This window comes from Octodon degus, unplaced genomic scaffold (assembly GCF_000260255.1).
Source record: "Octodon degus isolate 3935 unplaced genomic scaffold, OctDeg1.0 scaffold00023, whole genome shotgun sequence".
NCBI lineage: Eukaryota > Metazoa > Chordata > Mammalia > Rodentia > Octodontidae > Octodon > Octodon degus.
Genome location: NW_004524599.1, coordinates 13,550,943 through 13,570,066, shown reverse-complemented (window position 1 = coordinate 13,570,066; position 19,124 = coordinate 13,550,943). Strand labels below are relative to the sequence as shown.

At 42.2% G+C, this 19,124-nt stretch overlaps 1 protein-coding gene across 4 annotated transcripts in view; it reads left to right on the top strand.

The window, feature by feature from the left end:
- Nucleotides 1-19,124, top strand: part of Fars2 (phenylalanyl-tRNA synthetase 2, mitochondrial) — a 538,274-nt gene that overhangs the window by 58,566 nt on the left and 460,584 nt on the right. Inside the window, exon 1 of one of the 4 annotated variants that reach the window (XM_023712147.1) lies at nt 12,866-12,886. The exons of the other annotated variants lie outside the window; for them this stretch is intronic. The gene's annotated coding sequence lies outside the window, so the exon portion shown is untranslated. Of the gene's footprint in view, nt 1-12,865; nt 12,887-19,124 lie in introns of those variants that run through there. 4 annotated transcript variants of the gene reach the window in all.

Genomic DNA, 19,124 nt, shown 5'->3' with positions numbered 1-19,124 from the left:
ATAAGTGTGACCACATTTAGGACTCATTAGTGGGCCAGGAGTAGGAAGAAGCAGTGGCCAGTTCTCTGCTTCTGGCATGTAAGACACCCCAGCGGGGGTCACCATCACCAAGGTGCCCCGTCTTCAGCTGACCCCACCAGCTACTACAGTCCTTTCTCATCTGTGAGATGGAGTCAGAGTCTGCCAGCCCAGTGCAGTGCATGTGCTATTCACACCTTGCTGTGCTCTCTAAAACTGGAAATCAGGAGCTTAAGTAGCACCAGGAGTCCCGGCAGAAGGTCAGTAGAACAACTGAAGTGTCCATTAGTTCCCTTGCTGTGCTGGAGATGCTCCCCTAGCACAGCCTTCCAGCATAGTCCTGTAAACTCCCCTCTACTCATAGCACCAGGGTCAGCAATGGAGCCTCAGACAGACCCATGTGCCTGTGTGGTGCACCCTTCAAAAGAAACTCCCTCAGCTCTGATTGAGACCAAGAGTATTTTCTGGAAGTCGTGAGCTAGACTTACCTTCTGGTAGTAGGAGTAGTGGGGCCACTGGGAAGTTCCATATATTCCTGTGCAAACACCTGGGTTCAGGTTGGCTGGGTTACATCTGACATGTAGCTCCAGAGTGGAGCCATCAGATGTTTCTTGGTGGGATGCCAAGGCAAGGGCCAGTACGAGGAGGTTGAGCTGCATTCCCTGCACCTGACAAGGAAAGCTTGTGGAGTCAAAGGACATGATGCAGAAGATGGGCCTGTACAGACAGCTGTGGGTAGGAGTCCTGCAGCAGATCAGGCTCATGTCATGTTGTGGGGTGTGTGTGTGTGTGTGTGTGTGTGTGTGTGTGTGTGTGCATGTGTGGTATGCCCAGCCCAGAGGACTGGGTTCAGAGAGGAAGGCAGCATGCACGCTACCCTGTTCTCTCCAGGGATTCGTTTTATGAGGTTACTTTTATCTTCATCACATTCAAAGCATCATGGCCAGAACAGCTGCTGGATGTCAGGGTGAAGTCTATCAGGACATAGAAGAGATCTTGTGCGGGCTGGGGAGACAGCTCAGTGGCACAAGTGCCTGCATGGGCAAGCACAAGGTCCTGGGTTCCATCCCTGGTACTGCATGCCTGCCGGCCCTGAAGCTGGGCATGGTGGTGCACCCCTGTAATCCCAGTGCTGGGGAGGCTGAGACAGGAGGATTGCTATGAGTCTGACTGTGTAGGGAGGCCTTGTTTCAAATAAATAATGAATAAATAAATAAAACTTTAAAAAAAAGAGAGACATTGCATCTTCTCAGCAGGAAGGTCCCTCCACGCATCCCTGGAGGAACTCCAGAGACTGTGCTGCTCTTCGCAGGGTCTTCCTTCTCTTTTCTTCTGTATTTATGGGGAGAGGACATGGTTCTGTAGAAATAAACACAGTAAAAATCCTTAATTAGTAATCAGTTATAGCTTATTTTCTGAGTTGCTTTTAAGATGACTTGTGGGAAGCAATTACCGACTTAGTGGTTTTGGTGTCTGTTTATGTTGGAGAACACAGGGTTGTTACTTGCTTGGATAGTTTGCTAATAATGACATTATCACCAGCAAATAACAGTAGCATTTACTATTAGCCAGAGACTTTCCATGCCAGTCAAATTCATTTTAGCTGTAAGTCCTTATTTGCCTGATTCAGAAACACTGCAAGAAGTAGCTTTTGGAAGTTACTGAGCTTTGCAGTGGCAGAGCGCATGTCATGTGAGCTGCTACTGCCACCCCCAGTAACGTTCGGTTACCCTCAGCAAAGGCTGATAGAGCCCTGGTTTTGACATCTTCTGAGGTTGGTTATACAGTTGGCTGGGTTCTGGGCATATGGATTCTGTCCACCTCAAATCAAACATATTTAAAAAAATATCGTGTCTTAAATTGAAGTATAGATTTCCTTTGTCATTGTTGCATAAACAATGCACCAATTGACATACCAGTTGCATTGTATTAGGTGTTACACAGTATTGAAAGGTGACTTGAAACATGGTGCCTTGCTGCTTAACTATAGGGATGTGCTGTGCAAATGCCTTCTTCCATGAGTGTCACTGTGGGAACAGTGTAGAGCATACTTATATAAACTAAGACAGTTGCAGTGCTACTAAAGGATACAATCTTTTGGGACTGCCATCACATATTTGGTCCATTGTTGACCAAAACATGGTGCTGCTCATGACTATGGGAGGATATGTGATTATATGAAAGCACTGCATGGGTTTATATAAAGGTCCTGTGAATCTGTGCATTTTGGCATCCTCAGGGGGTCCTGGAACTAATTTGCCTTGGATATCAAGGGCTCACTATACTATTTCTTGAGTGGTAACTCAGAGTCATGAGAATGAGACAAGCTATCACTTTTTGTAGCAGTTTTCAGTGCTCTTTTAAAAAAATTTCATTTTTTAATTTTATTGAGAAACAAATAGCAATGAGACAGTTTCAAAACCGATTTAATAGGACAGTTTCAATAATTAATACATTGTATAATATTGTCTTCATAGTGGTTATTCATAGTAAGATGCAGACATGATATCCTGTCCAAACACTATTAGTACAAATTCAGTGCTCTTTTAAATTAACTTTTCCTATTTTACTAAGTCCTTTTCTGCTTGACCAACGTATAGTCCTCAGGTACAGATTCTACCATGGAAACGTGCACAAAACTGGAAGCCGTGCTTGATGCTCTCAGCTTGTGTGGAAACCAGAATGTTGGATGGATCGGTGCCTCGCAGGCCTGCGATGGCCAGCTTGGCCCACGGTGTGGCAGAGACCTGAAGTGGGGTGTGGGCTGGCAGAAGGCCTCAGTGTTCTCTCGGTTGCCAAGTTTTAAGAGGTAGATGGCAAATGTGGAGTTCCTCCTTTAGGAGGGACATCTTATTTTTTAACCCTTTATTACTCTAGAAGAGCCCAAGTGATTCTGTTAAGAATGTGAAAGTTAATTTATCTGAGTAGTTAATAGTTTGACATTCAAAATGGTCTTGGGAAGTGGATGTGTCTGTATTATGAAGAAGTACTTGCCAAGAAATATGTTTATTGCGAAGGTGCTATATACACTTTCATGGCCCTAGAGCTAGAAAGAGTAAGTACTTGTGCCTTAGAGGCAAACGTATTTGCAGATTCTCCCACAAGCATTTATTCAGCACCTACGTGCTTAGCATGAAGTAAATAATAAAGAGGTATCTCTTTACTTTGGTTTGTTGAGTGGTGAAGTTATGTATTCTAATGGGGTGCTTACCCCAGCCTGTGGTCAGAAGTGTCTTAGTTCACTGGAGATGCTGTAATAAAAATAACCTAAATTGAGGTGGCTTGTAAACTAGAATTGTCAGAGCCTCAGAGGCTAGCAAGTATAAGAGAAAGGTGATGACAGATTAGGTGTCTGGTGAGGGGCTGTTTTTCACTGGTAGCCGGCCTCGCTCTGCCTTCCCATGGTGTAAGGGAAAGTTAGGTCTGTGGTTTCTCTTTATAAGAGCAATAATCCGCTTCATCTGTTTACCTCCCAGAAAACCTACTTGGTCACCTCGGGAATATAGATTTCACCATGTGAGATTTTGGGGACATATATTCACAGCACAATAGAAAGTAGTAAAAAATTTAAAGCAAAAGCTACATAAGAGTCAATTCTTATATTGGAAATGCAAGAGTTACCACTGATAACTGGTATCATGGACATCAAAGGAATAAAAAGTAGTGGATTTTTCCTGATTCCCTGGAGCCTCTGTTCTTGGGTCTCTTGTACAGACCAGTCATTCTCCTGTTGTTACTGTGTATCCCCCAAGTGTCATGTTCAATAAGCAAGTTGATCTGCATTTCTCTGAATGCTCACAGGCTTTTAAGATCCTGTGTGTAAAGAGGTCCTCACTGCTCATTGCAGGCAGCGCTTGGGCTTCCTGTGTCTTGCACTGTTGTACACGTAGCCTTTATGACGACTCTCGGGTGGACAATGCCTGGTCATAAGAGGAGACAGGAAGGTGGATGCAGAGATGGAGGTGGGATGTGGGATGCACTCCCCTCCCTTACAGCAACTAGCCATGGACTCTCTTTCCTATATGAGAGGAAGTTAAGACTGCCAGGTGAGGAGGTAAGTGCATTCAGGTAGGGTGGTATGGGACTTGCGCTTGCTTCCTGGTATCTACTTTATCCCCAGAGTCATGGTTTCTGTGTTTAGCTCATCCCCTGGAGTTATTTTTATTCTATTTTATTTTAAACTTTTTTTTTTCTTTTTTCTTCATTTATTTATTGGATACAGAGTCTCACTACGCAGTTCAGACTGAATAGTGATCCTTCTGTCTCAGCCTCCATAGCCCTGGGGTTACAGGCATGCGCCACCATGCCCAGTTTTGGGGCTAGCACAGCACACCAGGGATCAAACTTGGGTCTTTTAACTTGCCAGGCAGGTGCTTAGACCACTGAGTTGTCTCCCTAGCCCTGGAATCATTTTTATATCCATAAAGAAAGAAATCTGTTACAAATTTCTTAACTTTGGGAAGTTTATGTTGTTTCTATAGTAAAATCTGATTAGATATTTGAACCTTCAGGGACCACATTCATGGAAGATGCATAGTAAGGTGCAGCTGAGGGAATCAATTGGCTTGTCATTGAGAACAAATCACACACTGCCTTTGTTCCCTCCCTACCTCCTGAGATTGTCCCGCGATCCTGGGGCAGGAAGAAGTCTTTTGTTAGTGAGCGCAGGCAAACCTTCGCCTCCCTGTGCTTCCTGTGGACCGCACAGTTGCAGATCTTGAGAAATTTGAGCATTTATCAAATAAGACTTAAACTTTTTAAAGTGTTCCTTGTTTTAGTTCAGTTTGTTCAGTTGCAAAGGAGTGTGTAACATTGCTTGGCTACTCCACAGATCCACAGCATGACAGCTCCTTTTGATTCCTCCTCCCTGTATAACCTGGCAGCTCTGATGGATGCTTCTCAAATCTCTTTCCTCTTTCTCTGCCCAACGGGGGAGGAGCTGCTGGCACACTGGGTCCCACAGTCCCTGGAGCAAACCTTTTTCTAGTTTCCAGCTTGTGAGCACAGCCAGGGACCTCGCGGAGGGACACAATGCTCACTCTCTGATGTGGAGCAGGCCCAGCGCAGCTGCATCCGCCCGCCTCTGCTGTCCAGCGCTGTGCAGGGAAGGCCGCGTTCCCGCTGCTGAGCGTGCTCGGGGCTGCCTCCTCCCTGGGCAGCCCCTGCTCAGCTGTGTGCAGCCTCCACGCTTCAGGACCCCGGCGAGCCTCAGGGGCTCCAGAGCAGGAGCTGCAGCATTTCTGGTGGTTCCTCGTGGGCCCACCCTCTTGCTGCAGTTCGGCAACAGGCTCCTCAAACAGTATGAGGAATGGCTACTGTAAAGACATTTTAGCTGATGATAAAATGGTCCACTTATTGTATTTTATTTTTTAATCTTTTATTTATTTGATACAGGATCTCACTAAGCAGGTTAGACTAACAGTGATCCTCGTGTCTCAGCCTCCGCAGTGCTGGGATTATAGGCTAGTGCCACCATGCCCGGTTTTGGTGGCAGGCATGGCATGCCCAAGTTCCTGGGGCTGGCATGGCTTGAGGTACTGGGGATAAAACCTGTATGCTTGCCAGGCAAGTGCTTAGCCCACTATTCTATCTCCCCAGCCCATGTCCACTTGTTGCAAAGGTGCTATGATTTATAGTCTTTGATTTAAAATTTCAGTGAATATTTTCATTATTATGTACTTTAAAGAAGGATGAAACACAAATGATCAGTATATTTACAATATATGCAGTGCATATGATATATTTTATCTCTCTATCTATCTCTCTGGTACAGGGTCTTGCTTCACAGCTCAGACTCATAGTGATTCTCCTGTCTCAACCTCCCCAGTGCTGGGATACAGGTGGGTACCACCATGTGTGGTTTTGGTGGCTGGAAGGTGCACCCAGGGCTCCATGGCTGGCATAGCATGAGGTACCAGGGATCAAACTGGGTCTTTGCACTTGGCAGGCAGATCCTTAGACTGCTGAGTTAGCTCCCCAGCCTGATGTATTAGAAAATAATTAACACTCTAGTAGTAAAATGTCAAGTATAGATGTGGTGATGCACACCCATAGTCTCAGCACTCAGGAGGCTGAGGCAGGAGGATTGCCATGAGTCCCTGGCCAGCTGTGTTACATAGTGAGTTTAAGGCCAGCCTGAACTATATATTGAGATCCTGTCCCCCCTGCCCCACCAAAGAATAGTAGTAAAACTGAGGAAGTGCTATAGTTTAGTAATAATATAAAAACTTTTAAACATCACTAATATGAATGCGTATGAAAGCATATATATTTAAGTATTAGACTGGCAGAGATGGAAAATACTCATGCCACATCAGTGAGGCACTGGGACAAGCACCTTCTTGCAGGCTGGCAGTGGAGCATGCCCAGAGAGGATGCCTGTGTGAGACATGCGGCCCTGCATGACGGCAGCTCAGAATATACACACGCCTTTCCCACCCCAACGAATTGGTGACTCCTCCTACATAACTGTGCACACTCCACAGGAAAGTGGTCCAGGCGGCATCCTTCAGTTCTCCTGATGGTTGGTGGAGAGCCATTCTGCCTGCCCTCTGCTCTGAGGTGAACTCAAGGAATTGGGGCTCGTGCTTTTCCGCACAGCGACCGAGCATGACACTCTGAACGTGATTCACCCTGGATCACGTGAGCGCAAGGTCCCGGCACCACTCTGCTGAAGCACGTCCTTACCACCTTGGCGTGGCCGTTGTGGCAACTCCCCAGGTCTGCGCAGTGTGACCCAGAAGTAGCCCTTCCCCAGTGCTGGTGTCCCTGGCAGCCACAGGCACAGGCACTGGGTGGCTGAGGGCACATGTCTCCCTTCTCAGCCGCACTGATGGAAGCTTCCAGTTCCCAGGAGCAGCAGCTCATCCTCCCTCCTTCCCTCTGTTTCAAGCACGGACCCACAGCCTGTGTCCACCTGGGGACCTCCAGCAACCATTAAACAACAGGGTTGGCTCTTTTATGATCTGTGATGTGTCTTTGTCCTGGTATCTTCACATGGTCATTTGGGAAGCACAGAGTAATTGTTTTGTGGATTTTATCCTGGAGTTTACATCTAAAATTAGAAAACTATTTGTAAACTTTAATTTACATAATTGACCTGTGCTAACTAGCTTACAATAATCTTCCATGAATTCAAGTAGTTAGTGCAGCCTGGGACTGTTGTAGCCCGACCCGGCATGAAGGGCATGGCACACATTAATTATGAAATAGATTTGTAAAACCATCTTCACAATGGGAATTCAGCTCATGCTGCCCAGAAACGCAGGTGGCACCAGCTGCTTCTGAACTCTTAGTTTCTTAGGCTGCAGTGATGCCTTGATTCCCAAGTTCCAGAGAAAAGTGTGCCTTTATAAGTTTTAGTACAATTAATTCCCATTTCCCTAATAATAAGGAAGAGCAACTAGCAGTCATGTTTATTGTGTAGTTACTGTGCTAATGCCAGCTTGGTTATCATTCTACATTTATTATTTAACAAGGAATCTGCATTGTCTATCAATTTCACTTACACAGGGCTGAAGCACATGGGAGGTAGATTCTACAGATCTAACACTGTAGATTCTACAGGTGCCATGATTTCCCCTAGGGCTTGCTGTGGACCACACAGGTATAGCTGTGTGCCAGCATCTGAGTTTTCCCTTTTCTCCTCTTCTCCTTTCTTACTCCTTCGGGAGTAATTTTACTAAATCACCAGCCCCACTTGAGGGTAGAATTCAGGGGATCAGAACCTGAATGCTCACTGTGGTTTTCTTTGTATTGATTCCTACTCTGTAGTTGTCACTGGACATTGGTGCTGGCCTGAGCTTTCCTGAAGTGATATCCTGGTTTGTACAGCTGGTTTTCAATAGGTTTTGGGGGAAATTTACACCATGGAGAGATAAGGCCACGGAGCGTGGAAGTGTATTTATGCTGGCCTGGTGATTTCTATTTTCGTTTTTTCAAGATACGGCACATCAAATTAGGAATGCGTTCTGTCAGATTGGAAACCTTGTAAACCATTCTCTTGAATACGTTCTCTGTTGTATCCCAAGGGCCTGGAATCCCCAGCTTGGAATTCCTATGCTCATTTTTGCAATTTCCTTAAAATACTGACTGTATAGATCTTAAATATATGCCTTTTATTTTTGTTGTTACCAAATTATATATTCAGTTTTACTGGATTCTAGGTAGTATAGCATTAATAAGGACCCACCATTTCCTATAAATTGATAGCGAATGTATTGAAAAAATTCTATTGGCTGAGAGAAGGAAATGCAGAAGAAGGAAGAGTAGGAGGTAGAGGAGAGGGGGAGGGTGAGCAGGAATGCGTTTCTTTTTGTTTTAATTTTGGGGTCTTGGGAAATATTTTAATTTTACACAGAGCCTGCCTAGTCTTGCTCCTGTTACCCTGTTCCCAAGCCCTTGTGGATCACGGTGTTTTAAGATGGGTTCCAGGTAGTGAGCTGTTGAATTGCCTTCCAGAGAAGCCCTTTAGGCCCTGGAGTTCTGAGTGAATGATAGGAGGACAGAAGATGCTATTTTTATGTTGTGTATTTTTTTCCCTGAAAAAAACATCTTCTTTTCCTATTGAATCATCCTCCTCATTCACAATGTTGGGGCAGGGAAGATGCAGTGTGAGAGTTAGAAGACCCAGCTTCTGGCTGAGCTGTGTTCACGTGCTTCCCACTTGATGTGGAAAATCTCTGACTTTGTTTCCGAAGCTGATCTCTGTGGTCCGTAAAGCTCTGAAGTGTATCAAGTCTACATCTTTGCATTGACGTTACTTCCTAGTTGGAAACCAGAGTCATGGGAGTGTATTTATGCTGGCCTGGTGATTTCTATTTTCTTTTTTCAAGATATGGCACATCAAATTAGGAATCCATTCTGACAGATTGGAAACCTTGTAAACCATTCTCTTGAATCCGTTCTCTGTTGTATCCCAAGGGCCTGGAATCCCCAGCTGTGTACATGACTGCCAGTAATAAACGTGAACTTACTGCAGATTTGTGAAGTTCTGTGCTAGTCCTCTTCTCTTCCCCTTTTCTTACCCACGATATAACCCGTCCACCTTCACTGGCCAAGCTCGGCCTGTGGCCAGCAGCCATGGTGAAATTCATCACTCTGGGACTTGAACAGAAGGAGTGTCCTAGCTGTGAAGTGTGAGTGAGGTCCCTTGTCTCTGTCCCTTTCCGGAGTGAGCCTGTCCTATGTGGGATAGGTTCTGTGTAAGAGTGCTTGTTTCTGTACACTGTGGGGTCTTATCTCCCTTGAAGTGCAGTACAATTTATGAGCATAACTGTAGCACATCTTCATTGAGTTTTTTTTTCACTCAAGCATTGAAGTAATTTTTTAATATAAAATTAGGATTATTAAGTAATTCACAAGCAAGTGCCAATAGTGAAAGTTCTTGCTCAAACTTTTGGATTATGCCACCACCTTTCACCAGTAGTACATTCATTCATTGTGAGAGGGGAGTTACATTTGAGTATTTGGAATATATGTGTATTTGAGTGTACTTTGTATATTCTAAAGGACTAAGTATAGTTCTTTATTAAGTAGACACTAATACTTGATTGATAAGATTCCAAAAATATATGGAAGATTATTTTTCATTGACTTTGATATTTTCAAGGTGAGCCTTGATTACAAGATTTTTTATTTTCCTTGGTTGTCTTGATCATGGTCTTTCTTATTTTAAGTTTTGTTCTTTCAAAGTGTTTTTACCGAATTAATCAATGGTAATATTTAGATATTCCTACTGAGAGATGAGCCAGAGCCAGGAGGTCACACCAGTGGGAGCACTGAGATGTCCTTGCCTTCCCCACACCCTGTATCTCTTAGGATTCCCTGGCCACAGTGTTCTGGGGTGACTGGGAGTGTTACTGATTTGCCTATCTTTTCCATGTTTGCCTCTAGTTCCCTTTGTAATTTTAGGTCCATTAGTGTAGTAGGAGAGCTTGTATGTTAGGAAGGTCATGGGTAAGGGGAGGACTGAGCTGGCCTAGGGCTGACCTCAGCTGGGATTGTTACTGGGTCACTTAGGGGTAAGTCCCACAGAATGAGATCAACTTTGACCTCATCAGACCATTATCAAGGCTTGAGAAGTATTCCAACATGACCAAGAAAAATTCCAGAGAGTGCTGTTTTGTAGGGCTTAGGGCTACCCTTCCGTAGTCACTGGTGTTAAAAGGGGCACTACTTTGACTTCTTGCTCGGCATTACCGAGGTCGTGATTTCCAAGTGAAGCTGATTCAGGATGATGGTCATGGTTTAGTGGACGTCAGCCATACTGTGCTATCCATTGTAAATGCATTATTCTATTGTGTTTTTATGAAAACCCAGTAGAGATTATTTTTGTTTTTATTTGTTTGATTTTTAAAAGATAGGATCTCACTATGTTGTTCAAGTTGGTCTCAGACTCTGGTCCCTAATATACCAGAGAAGAAACTACTGCAGTCTTGAGAGGTAATGAGATTTGCTCAGCTTTCGGGTTAGATTTGGGAACTGTCGAAACCCGAAATTCAGACCCAAGAGCATGTGACTTTAGAGTCGTGCTCTTATTCCAGGGACAGATACTGAGTGCTTAGTATGTTACACGTGCTGGGCAGAATGCTAGAAATGCCAGGAGACTTAATCCACCCACCTTGCAGGAATACTGCACATCCTCTTCATCTGAATGCTAGGGAGCTTCCAGCGTGACTTCACTGGAAGCACTGCATAAATGCATGACATTATATTAGGCTGGCAGTGGTTTCCTGCCAATATATGAAGTGCTAAGAATCAATAGGAAGAAGTGTATGGTTATAAAAAAGAAATGAGCAGAGCCGTAGAAAGGCTAATTGAAAGCATGGAATGTTAAGAAACTAGCAGATTTATTTATGTGCCTTTTGGAAGATGCTTCTCTAGCAGTTTTTGCCTGATTTTAATGATTGATGGTAGACCTAAAGTAGCTGAGCTGTTCAGATTACCATCAGATGCTTTATTCAAAACCATGGCTGTCAGAGAATCCTATTTTTAATACTCCTGAAGATGAGGATCTATGTTGTGCTGGACAGAAGGTGTTAATGAGTCAGAAAAGACTCAAAAAAAACAGGAGCAGTAGCGCGTTGTTTCAGCCTCATTCTCAGTGGGTTGCACATTATTAGAATCTGAGAGGTTAGTTGTCATCCATGAAGGCAGGTACAGCAACTGGCCAGCTGGAGGGTGATTGGGAACCAGACAGGGATGAGCTGCATTCCATGAACAGTAGCTAAGGAATGGAGATGTGCTGCTACTAGATTTTGTTTTTCACCAAAATGGATTATCCTTAGATGACTCAGCTTTTGGGATTATAGGCCAAATGAAAACTTTTATACTAATATTTATCCCATTCCTTGGTCTCTCTTTCTCCTCTCTGTCTTGATCCGTCTGTTTCTCTTCTTTTTGTGTCTCTGTCTCTGTCTGTCTCTATTTCTCTCCTTTCCTCTGTTCTGTCTACTATACTGGGGATTGTACCATGGGTCTTTTCACTGAGCCCTAGCCCTAGCCCTTTAATTTTTTGAGATAGGGCCTCACTGTGTCATGTTAAGTTTTCCAGCTGGGCTCCCACACATTGTCACTGCTTCAGCCTCCTGGAGAGCTGGGATTACAGGCATGTACTGCCATGCCCAGTTCTGCTATTTATTTTCCCATATCATCTTTTGATACAGGGTCTTGCTACATAGTTTAGACTTGCAGTGATCCTCCTGCCTCAGCCTCCCTAGTGCTGGGATTGTAGATGTGTGCCACCATGCCTGGTTTCAGTGTCCAGCACAGCATGCCTGAGGTTGAGGGGCTGGCATGGCATGCGGTACTGGGGATCGAACCCAGGTCCTTGCACTTGCCAGGTGCTTAGACTGCCGAGCTATCTCCCCAGTCCTTGTTCAGTCTTGTGAATTGAAACAACATGCTTTTTCTGAATGGGTAACCTCTAAAGCAATGATGGTGAGCCTACGGCGTGGGTGCTGCTGTTATTGAAGGGTCTAACAGATTCGCTCTCATTGCTCTGCAGTGTACCCTTCTGCTTTCTGAACTGTCTTTGTATTTTCATCCCCAGATATTTTTTACCCTGGTTTAATGGAGTTAAATCAGAAAACTTAAAGGAAAAACTAAAAAAGAATGCTTCATAACGAAGTGATAGTTAGGACCCGAGAAAGACTTGTGTGTGGAGCTGACCATTGTGTGCTGGCCACGTGCTACATGCCTGTCTGCACGATCTCATTTATCTATAGAGCATTTATCCTTTTGTAGATAAGGCAGTTGTGGTTGGAACAGGTTGAGTGACTTTCTAGTTACGATGAGTTCAGATTTGAACTTTTCTTTCTAAGCTCTTGCTTTTGCTGAATTTTCTTGTCTATGGTTTGAAATGATTGAACTGCAGATATGCACAAGAATATCAGCTATGAGGTGGTAAAGGTGCAGTTTTTTAAAATTTACTTATTTATTTTGAGGAACAGGGGCAGAGTAACTTTAATGTCTTCTTCCCTTCACCTTGACCATCCAATCTGCCCCAAGAGTTTTTTTTTTCCCCTTAATTTTGAGAGAAAGGTGCAGTTTTTGTTTTTACTTGTTTTGAGCTACAAGATTATTTCAAGTGCTTGTTTTCAAGCATAGAGCCTGCCTGAGGAAGGCTTGCCTCACTGAGGAATGATCCCTTTACTGAGACTGTGTATGTGTCTAGCAATGGGAGGGCCTTTCTGAATTGCCCCTCTCTAAGTATAATTAATCATTCAGATGCTTTGTGGGGCAAGCACTGCTTGTGAGAGCAGGCTCACTTTTTTTTTTTTTTTTTTTTTCTGAGAGGCTAATTGGAATTTGGAGTCATCTGGTTCCCAACCAGATGTTTAACCGGGAGCGGGTCTCGTAATGTCAGGTACTGACTTTAAGTTCTGCTTGTGCTCTCCTTGGTCCTCGCCATCTGTACACCTTCCCCTTCCTTTCCGGTTCTCTAGACTTGCTCATCGCTGCGTGGCTCTTCCACACCTGAGCTCTTGGGTATCCTCTACAGTGGCTGCTTCCCCGCCTGAGCCGCAGGGACTTGATGGCTGGCCTTTTGTCCATCATCTGTTCTTTTAGGAATGTATTACATGCTTCCCTAGCAATACTGTGGCCTTCCAGCCTCCTCTACTTTAAAGTCCTTGATGTCAGTTGTGGTAATTTAAACAACCATATTTTTTCACAAAGCAAAATTTTATTTTAATTTAATTTATTTTATTTTACTTTACTTTGTGTTTCTTGTCTTCACAGGTCATTTAATGTCATTCTACTTCATTTAAACTGACTGGTGGTGTAGAGGCTAAATAGATTGATTACTCATCCCTTTTACAAAGGGTGTGTAGAATGTGCTTGGACATTGCTAGTACAAGTCCTAACTGGTGTGCACCTTTCAGACAGTCTGTTCAATTCTGTTTGCTAAAATTTAAAGCATATAAATCATTTGACCATAAGTTCACCTTTTAAGAGGATATCCTTAAAGTGTATGTAGAGATAGATAGATCAACGCCTGTACAAGTGTGCCTTTTATAGACACTCATTTTAACAGAATGATGGAAACTATTTATGCTTTTCAGTAGGGAAATGATAGTAAATGGAGGGCCTTTTCACCTGCAGGGTACCCAGGCCCACCCACAAGAAGCAGGTAGATCCGTAGACATTGCTATGCCATCTTGGAGCGTTGCCAGCACCAGTGCTCGCTTGGTGAGAATGGTGCGGAGCAGTGTGCTGACCTCTGTTCTAGACACTGAGTCTGGGGTGGGTGGGAACGTACGCATATGTGAAGTTCCAGGACATAGAAACAGCTCTTAGGAGGTAAGGGCAGCGTGCAGTTGCACACCCCTTGTCCTTGAACGTATGCTGTAAAATTCCCAAGCAGTAGGGTAGATGAGTGGTGCATGTGAACAAGTCAGCACGGTCCTAGAAGTCTGAGGAGTACTCAGTGGATGGCATGAGCAGCAGTTACTGTGGTAACAATGATGAAGGAGGGATCCTGATGTTAGAGTTTTACGCTGAGGAAGCCTACTGACAGAGAAGGAGGAGGCTTCCATCCCACATCAGGTCCTCACCTGGGTGTCGTAGTGTAGCTTTCAGTGACACAAACAGCCTGCTGTGGCATGCGTGCTGTAGCTTACCACCTCTGGAAACTGAAATATTTAATAGGTCTGGTGCTTGGCTTAAAAATTGCTTTTTTTTTTTTTGTTTTCCTCTGCAACTTAAAGTAATTATAAATCATTTAATGTCAAGGAAATGAAAAAAGTATTTATTCTATGAAGGAATTAAAAAAACAAAATGTATCCAAGACAAAATTTATGGTTTAGTAGATGAGCCATGTTTCCTTGTGATGTGGAACCCCTGTATGTGCCTCCTAACTCGAGTTTACATGAACCCTATTTTGAGAAGCTTTTTTTTTTCTTTTTTTCAGAACCTGGGATTGAACTCAGACCCTTGAGCTTGCTAGGGAAGTGCTTATTCTGCTGAGCCATCTCCCTGGCCCCGAAAAGCACATTTTTCTATCTGTAAATTAAGGTTAGGATCAGATACCTCTGTTTGATGATTTCTATGTGGTCTGGTACCTTCTGTGAGGTTGATGGGACTGAATTTGGCTGGCCAGGGATGTCACCCTCTGTTGGCATTTGACCTGGGAGACGGTCATGTTCCTGGTAGGTGTAGTCGTTCTGCGTTCCTGCTTCCCAGTCAGCATGCACACTTGAGGGATTTTCCTTCCGCTAAATGCCTGTGTACATGCAAAGTGCTGGTCTGTTTCTCTTCTTTCCCCCACTGATCCTTGTGATCTGTTAGGCAGCCTCAGCTTCAGAAAGAAATGCGTGCTGGCCTGGAGACCTGGGGCGAGGGTAGTTGGAAGAGGCAGTGAGTACCAGGGAAGGGTCCAGAGTTCTCTGTGCAGGTGCTTCTTATGGTGATGTGCTTCAGCACGTTGAAAGTTTTCTGAGTGTATGGCCTGTATCTGTGAGAAGCTATGAATATTTGGCTGTTTTGTTGTGTGTCTTGCACTTACGTAGTGATGTTATTTTTTGACAAGTATTGAAATGTAGAACTGATTTAATTAGATGCACAGATGTCACTGAGATAAAATTCAGACTGCTTCTTCAGAACAAATAAATATTCTTAGGTAAATATTAACATGTTATTGAACAACTAGTAACTGTTCCTAATATAAGCCATTTCTTGTAATACTTTTTGAGAAAAGTATTTTCACCTGCTATTAGGTAAAATCAAATTACATTGTGTGGCTCCACAGATTAAAGTATCATTGGAGTGGTGAGCCTCTGTTGGCCTCTGCTACCGAAGGCCAGTGACTCGGGGATGAGTTGTTGAGGCTAGGGCAACGATTATTTGGAAAGGCAGCAAAGCAAACAGATGGAGGCCATGGCCAACCAAAAACTCTGGCTTAGGGGCTGTGGGCACCAGTTTATGTAGGTGGGTGTGGCTGTGGGGTGGTGTATATGACAAGTAAGGATCAGGATAGCTCCAACTTCCAGGGTAGTTACAGATTTTGTTGGTCTGCTTTTCTAAAAATAGGCTACTGTTATCTGTAGGTCAGAGGAGGGTTCTATGAATCTAAAGAAAAGTTACTGATTAGAAATCTGTGACTTAAGTCTTCTTAATCTCTTCTCCCAAGAATAGTTAATTCTGCAGGGAATCAGTATGTAAAGGTGCCTTGCCCCTAGAGAACAGGAAAAGATACCAAAAATGGCCACTTTCCCCAGAGTACTGACATAGATAGGAAACCACAGGTTTTCCTAGCAGACAAAGGAAGGCTTAAAGTTTACTGGGGCACAGTCTTTAACCAGTTAGTTGGCTTTGGTCAGAGGTGTCATCTGTAGCAAAGCTAGTGGGAGGCTGATAGCGTATTCCCTGGCTCTGTGGCTCCCCATCAACTGAGAGCTGGAAAAGCTGTAGGATGTAACTTTTTCCTTGGTAATATACTGAGTTAGTTTTTTTATCATTATTTCTAGAGACTTAAGTTTTTGGAGACATTTTGTGACCAATAATTACAAGGCATGCAACACTTTAGCAAAAGAGAAAAATGTTTTTAGCATTGCTATGCAAGCCGACCTCCTTTTAGTACAGCGATATTTTAGTGGTAGTACTTGTGTACACAGTAAATGCAGCAGAAAGCTACAGGGTACCTGCGCTTTTCCTCTATTCTTTTTTTATTAGTACATGTTTATAGTATGCAGCGTTTTCATTGCTTGTGTGGCGTTGGCTCATGTGTATAACACATCTGAATTCCCTTTTCATCTTCTTTTCTACCCTTGTCTTTTGCCTATCTCTATTTCTTGATCTCCTTCCTATTTGGAAGTCTACCACTCTACTTCCTGTTATCTGTCTTTTATTTTGCTCTTTATATTTTGAGTTTCTCATATAAGAGAAACAATGTGATATTTAAACTTTTGCTTCTGAATTATTTTCCCTTCACATTATGGTCTCAAGGTACGTCTATTTTCCTACAAGAAACTCAAGTTTATTTTTCTTTTTATAATTCTTAGGCATATGTTTTGCCTTTTAGAGAGAAGAGAGAAAGAGGACAGATTGTGTTGCTGGGGATGGTGACCTCAAGTGCTGGCCTGGCTTGGTGGGTGTTTCTCTTTTCTTCCCTCCTCTCCCCTTTCCTTTCCTTTTAGAGTTTTTGAGACAGGGTCTCTCTTACAGTAGTTCAACAGGCTTTGCACTCACTGTGTAGCCCAGGCTGGCCTTCAACTCCTGGCAATCTTCCTGCCTCAGCTTCCCAAGCAGTGGCATTACAAACTTGGTGTTTTTGTAATGCAGATTTGCAGGAACTCTTGATGGCCCAGAGCCAACAGTAAGACTTTATGTGAGAAATTACAGACACACATGTAGTTGAACCATTAATTTTCAATTGTTTTTTAAATTTCTTATCATTTTTATTTACTGGATACTAACTCCTTTGGGATTAAAACCAAAAAGTAAGATTGGTTTTAGGTAAAAACACCCAGAGAATAGGCAACAATCTTAGTTCTAAATATTACTAGTTTAGAGTTATAAAAGAAGACAGGCCTTTTCTCTGTAGGAACAAAGAGGCGGCAGTCTGATCACCAGGCCCTTTTCACGCCTGTAACTGAGTGTTTTTCAAAGCTGAGTCTTTTTCAAAGTGTTTCTAAAACAAAGATATTTCTTCACACATGTGTGGGACCTCATGAATCACTGGCAAAATAGAACTAGTTTCAAAAGCCTAGATTTGTTTTTGAAATGAAGTATGTTTCCCAGATCTGTACTGAAAATGAAGCAAAGAACTTTCTGTGGTATAAAGATGTGGAAAAGGCCATCAGCATTTCAGAACTTCCGTTCAGTTTCAGAGCTAAGTAAACAGGGGCTAGTTCTTTATCAGTCACTACAGATAGTTTCTTCAATTTCTCTTATAAGTTTTTATCCATGTTTTGATGTTCCTAAATAGGAAAAGCTTTAAAGCTTTCATGTATTCAAATTTATGCATCTTTCATATGATTTCATTTACCTTTTTCTGTTTGTTTTTTTGGAATGATCATTCCTAACTCCAAATCTGTTGAGAAATTACCAATATGTTTTGTTTTTTAAATTTAGAATTCTTTGTAATGTATTTTGTCATATAAGATTGCTTCATTTTTCTCTGATATTAATAATTTCTCAACATTGTTTCTTATATATTTCTTCTACAAGTCTGTTGGTTTATGAAATTATTATTATTTTTGTTTTTTTATTATTTTGGTACTGAGGATTGAATTCAGGAACTTGTGCTTGCCAGGCAGGTGCTTATGCCACTGAACTATCTCCCCATCCTGGTTTATGAAATTATATATATATAGTTATATATTTAAAAAATCATCTGAGTCTATTTTGTGTCTAATTTTGATTGTGGTGTCAGTTTCTTTCTTTCCTGTATCAGTTTCTGTAGTTTTCATTACTATGACTTTTTAAATATTCTTGAAAATTTTTTTAGCTCCTATCACTTGTTTGATCTTTATTTTATCTTATTATATGTAAGGCAATTACTTTATTTTGAGGCAATGCTATTTTTTTTCAATGGTAAAAAAAATAACCTAGAGATCACTTCATCTGGCATGGTAGTACCTGCCTGTGGTCCCAGATAATCAGACTCTTGCAGGAAGATCCTTTGAGCTCACTAGTTTGAAAACCTTTGTCAGATTGAAATCATGTACGTTACAACAAGCTTTCTCCAGTGGTAAAATTGTACAAAAAATTAAATACATGAGAGCGAGGATATCAACACAGACAGAATAGGATAGAAACATTGTATCATCACAAAGATTTTTCATGTGGTCCTGTCAAAATAACAGGTGACCCGCTCAGCTTCCTCTACCAAAAGTTTGCTGTTAACTCCTGGCACCCACAGATCTGTTATCCATTTCTGAAATTTTGTCATTTCAAGTATAATTCGTACATGATATAGTATCTGCCATATGGCTTTTTTTTTTGCATCAGTCTGATTCTCTGGAGATTCAGCCCAACTTTTGCAGGTAATCAATATTTTATATCTTACTGTTTTCTTGTAAGACAGAGACTTTCTGGTTTTGCATTATTACTAATAAAGATGCTATGAACAGTTTTAATAGTTTGTCAGTTCATTACCTTGAACCTTTAAGGCACATACATGGTTGTGAATAATAATACTTTGTTTTTTCCTTCCAGTAGATATTGTTAATTGTTTGGCTGAAGTCTTAAGAACTGGCTAATTGCAGTGTCTGCGCTTGTAGGAATGGTTTTGTAACTTGCCTAGAGACCACTGGTTACTGTGAAAAAAGATTTATGGGAAATCACCACATTTGTTTGGTTAATGGTCAATGGTATGTTTTTAATATTTTTGGTCAATCAATTAGACTTTAGGGAAAAATTGTTAAGATAATAACATTGAAAATTTATTTAAAGCAGGTCTAAGATGATTATAATTTTATGTTTTCATATTTTTATGTGAAAACTTACTGATGCTGAAAATTTTGTTTAAAAATAATGCATTCAGCTGGGCTTTAAGTCTATTATTGAGTTTTTTTTCAAAGTTTTATTGATAAACAGATAGCAATGAGACAGTTTCAAATCAAATCGGAAGTACAGTTTCAACAAATAATACACTGCATATA